We start from the raw sequence: 4,417 nt of genomic DNA, 5'->3' as shown, positions 1-4,417 counted from the left end.
AGGAGGTGGTGAGGGCGGTAGTGAGGGAGGTGGTGAGGGAGGAGGTGGTGAGGGAGGAGGTGATGAGGGAGGTGGTGAGGGAGTAGGAGGTGAGGGAGGAGGTGATGAGGGAGGTGGTGAGGGAGTAGGAGGTGAGTGAGGAGGTGGTGAGGGAGGAGGTGGTGAGGGAGGAGGTGAGGGAGGCGGTGGTGAGGGAGGTGGTGAGGGAGGAGTTGGTGAGGGAGGAGGTGGTGAGGAAGGAGGTGGTGAGGGAGGTGGTGAAGGAGGAGGTGGTGAGGGGGGAGGTGAGGGAGGAGGTGGTGGTGAGGGAATAGGTGGTGAGGGAGGAGGTGGTGAGGGAGGTGGTGAGGGAGAAGGTGGTGAGGGAGGAAGTGGTGACGGAGGTGGTCAGGGAGGAGGTGAGGGAGGAGGAGGTGGTGAGGGAGGTGGTGAGGGAGGTGGGGAGGGAGGTGGTGAGGGAGGAGGTGGTGAGGGAGGTGGTGAGGGAGGAGGTGGTGAGGGAGGAGGTGAGGGAGGAGTTGGTGAGGGAGGAGGTGGTGAGGGAGGAGGTGGTGTTGGAGGAGGTTCTGAGGGAGGATGTCGTGAGGGAGGAGGTGGTGAGGGAGGAGGTGGTAAGGGAGGTGGTGAGGGAGGAGGTGGCGAGGGAGGTGGTGCGGGAGGTGGTGAGGGAGGAGGTGGTGTTGGAGGAGGTGGTGAGGGAGGAGGAGGAGAGGGCGGATGTGGTGAGGGAGGTGCTGAGGGAGGAGGTGTTGAGGGAGGAGGTGGTGAGGGAGGTGGTGAGGGACGTGTTGAGGGAGGAGGTGGTGAGGGAGAGGGGGTGAGGGAGGATGTGGTGAGGGAGGTGGTGAGGGAGGAGGTGGTGAGGGAGGTGGTGAGGGACGTGGTGAGGGAGGAGGTGGTGAGGGAGGAGGTGATGAGGGAGGTGGTGAGGGAGGAGGAGGTGGTGAGGGAGGAGGTGGTGAGGGAGGAGGTGGTGAGGGAGGTGGTGGTGAGGGAGGAGGTGGTGAGGGAGGAGGTGAGGGAGGAGGTGGTGATGGAGGAGGAGGTGGTGAGGGAGGAGGTGAGGGAGGAGGTGAGAGAGGAGGTGCTGAGGGAGGTGGTGAGGGAGGAGTTGGTGAGGGAGGTGGTGAGGGAGGAGGTGGTGATGGAGGAGGAGGTGGTGAGGGTGGTGCTGAGGGAGGTGGTGAGGGAGGTGGTGGTGGTGAAGGAGGTGGTGAGGGAGGTGGTGAGGGAGGAGTTGGTGAGGGAGGTGGTGAGGGAGGTGTTGAGGGAGGAGGTGGTGGTGAAGGAGGTGGTGAGGGAGGTGGTGGTGAGGGAGGAGGTGGTGGGGGAGGTGGTGAGGGAGGAGGTGGTGAGGGAGGAGGTGGTGAGGGAGGAGGTGGTGAGGGAGGTGGTGAGGGAGGAGGTGGTGAGGGAGGAGGTGGTGAGGGAGGTGGTGAGGGAGGAGGTGGTGAGGGAGGAGGTGGTGATGGAGGAGGTGGTGAGGGAGGAGGAGGAGAGGGCGGATGTGGTGAGGGAGGTGTTGAGGGAGGAGGTGGTGAGGGAGGAGGTGGTGAGGGAGGTGGTGAGGGAGGTGTTGAGGGAGGAGGTGGTGAGGGAGGTGGTAAGGGAGGTGGTGAGGGAGGAGGTGGTGAGGGAGGAGGTGGTGAGGGAGGTGGTGAGGGAGGTGGTGAGGGAGGAGGTGGTGGTGAAGGAGGTGGAAAGGGAGGAGGTGGTGAGGGAGGTGGTGAGGGAGGAGGTGGTGAGGGAGGTGGTGAGGGAGGTGGTGAGGGAGGAGGTGGTGGTGAAGGAGGTGGTGAGGGAGGAGGTGGTGAGGGAGGTGGTGAGGGAGGTGGTGAGGGAGGTGTTGAGGGAGGAGGTGGTGAGGGAGGAGGTGGTGAGGGAGGAGGTGGTGAGGGAGGAGGTGGTGAGGGAGGTGGTGGTGAGGGAGGAGGTGGTGAGGGAGGAGGTGAGGGAGGAGGTGGTGATGGAGGAGGACGTGGTGAGGGAGGAGGTGAGGGAGGAGGTGAGAGAGGAGGTGCTGAGGGAGGTGGTGAGGGAGGAGTTGGTGAGGGAGGTGGTGAGGGAGGAGGTGGTGATGGAGGAGGAGGTGGTGAGGGAGGTGGTGAGGGAGGTGGTGAGGGAGGTGGTGGTGGTGAAGGAGGTGGTGAGGGAGGTGGTGAGGGAGGAGGTTGTGAGGGAGGTGGTGAGGGAGGTGTTGAGGGAGGAGGTGTTGGTGAAGGAGGTGGTGAGGGAGGTGGTGGTGTGGGTGGTGGTGGTGGGGGAGGTGGTGAGGGAGGAGGTGGTGAGGGAGGAGGTGGTGAGGGAGGAGGTGGTGGTGAGGGAGGTGCTGAGGTAGGAGGTGGTGAGGGAGGAGCTGGTGGTGAGGGAGGGGGTGAGGGAGGAGGTGGTGCGGGAGGAGGTGGTGAGGAAGGAGGTGGTCAGGGAGGAGGAGGAGAGGGCGGATGTGGTGAGGGAGGTGTTGAGGGAGGAGGTGGTGAGGGAGGAGGTGGTGAGGGAGGTGGTGAGGGAGGTGTTGAGGGAGGAGGTGGTGAGGGAGGTGGTAAGGGAGGTGGTGAGGGAGGAGGTGGTGAGGGAGGAGGTGGTGAGGGAGGTGGTGAGGGAGGTGGTGAGGGAGGAGGTGGTGGTGAAGGAGGTGGTGAGGTAGGTGGTGAGGGAGGTGGTGAGGGAGGTGGTGAGGGAGGTGGTGAGGGAGGAGGTGGTGAGGGAGGAGGTGGTGAGGGAGGAGGTGGTGAGGGAGGTGTTGAGGGAGGAGGTGGTGAGGGAGGAGGTGGTGAAGGAGGTGTTGAGGGAGGTGTTGAGGGAGGAGGTGGTGAGGGAGAGGTGGTGAGGGAGGAGGTGGTGAGGGAGGTGGTGAGGGAGGAGGTGGTGAGGGAGGTGGTGAGGGAGGTGGTGAGGGAGGAGGTGGTGAGGGAGGAGGTGATGAGGGAGGTGGTGAGGGAGGAGGAGGTGGTGAGGGAGGAGGTGGTGAGGGAGGAGGTGGTGAGGGAGGAGGTGGTGAGGGAGGAGGTGGTGAGGGAGGAGGTGAGGGAGGAGGTGGTGATGGAGGAGGAGGTGGTGAGGGAGGAGGTGAGGGAGGTGGTGAGAGAGGAGGTGTGAGGGAGGTGGTGGGGAGGAGGTGGTGGTGAGGGAGGTGGTGAGGGAGGAGGTGGTGAGGAGGAGGAGGTGGTGAGGGAGGTGGTGAGGGAGGTGGTGAGGGAGGTGGTGGTGGTGAAGGAGGAGGTGAGGGAGGTGGTGAGGGAGGAGTGTGGTGAGGGAAGGTGGTGAGGGAGGTGTTGAGGGAGGAGGTGGTGGTGAAGGAGGTGGTGAGGGAGGTGGGTGGTGAGGGAGGAGGTGGTGGGGAGAGGTGGTGAGGAGGAGGTGGTGAGGGAGGAGGTGGTGAGGGAGGAGTGGTGAGGGAGGTGGTGAGAGGGAGGGTGTTGAGGGAGGAGGTGGTGAGGGAGGAGGTGGTGAGGAGGTGGTGAGGGGGAGGTGTTGAGGGAGGAGGTGGTGAGGGAGGTGGTGAGGGAGGTGGTGAGGGAGGAGGTGGTGAGGGAGGAGGTGGTGAGGAGGTTGTGAGGGGGTGGTGAGGGAGGAGGTGGTGGTGAAGGAGGTGGTGAGGTAGGTGGTGAGGGAGGTGGTGGAGGGAGGTGGTGAGGGAGGTGTTGAGGGGGAGGTGGTGAGGGAGGAGGTGGTGAGGGAGGAGGTGGTGAGGGAGGTGGTGAGGGAGGAGGTGGTGGTGAGGGAGGAGGTGGTGAGGGAGTGTGAGGGAGGTGGTGAGGGAGGAGGTGGTGAGGGAGGGGGTGGTGAGGGAGGAGGTGGTGAGGGAGGTGGTGAGGGAGGAGGTGGTGAGGGAGGTGGTGAGGGGAGGTGGTGAGGGAGGAGGTGGTGAGAGGAGGTGGTGAGGGAGGTGGTGAGGGAGGAGTAGGTGGTGAAGGAGGAGGTGGTGAGGGAGGAGGTGGTGAGGGAGGTGGTGGTGAGGGAGGAGGTGGTGAGGGAGGAGGTGAGGGAGGGGTGGTGATGGAGGAGGAGGTGGTGAGGGAGGAGGTGAGGGAGGTGGTGAGAGAGGAGGTGGTGAGGGAGGTGTGTGAGGGAGGAGGTGGTGAGGGGGTGGTGAGGGGGGGAGGTGGTGATGGAGGAGGAGGTGGTGAGGGAGGGTGGTGGTGTGGGAGGTGGTGAGGGAGGTGGTGGTGGTGAAGGAGGTGGTGAGGGAGGTGGTGAGGGAGGAGTTGGTGAGGGAGGTGGTGAGGGAGGTGGTGAGGGAGGTGGTGGTTGGAAGGAGGTGTGGTGAGGGAGGAGGTGGTGAGGGAGGAGGTGGTGGGGGAGGTTGTGAGAGGGAGGAGGTGGTGAGGGAGGAGGTGGTGAGGGAGGAGGTGGTGAGGGAGGTGGTGAGGGAGGGGTGGTGAGGGAGGAGTGGTGAGGGAGGTGGTGAGGGAGG

This window comes from Carcharodon carcharias, chromosome 40 (genome assembly GCF_017639515.1).
Source record: "Carcharodon carcharias isolate sCarCar2 chromosome 40, sCarCar2.pri, whole genome shotgun sequence".
In the NCBI taxonomy this organism is placed as follows: Eukaryota; Metazoa; Chordata; class Chondrichthyes; order Lamniformes; family Lamnidae; genus Carcharodon; species Carcharodon carcharias.
This window is presented reverse-complemented; position numbering follows the sequence as displayed.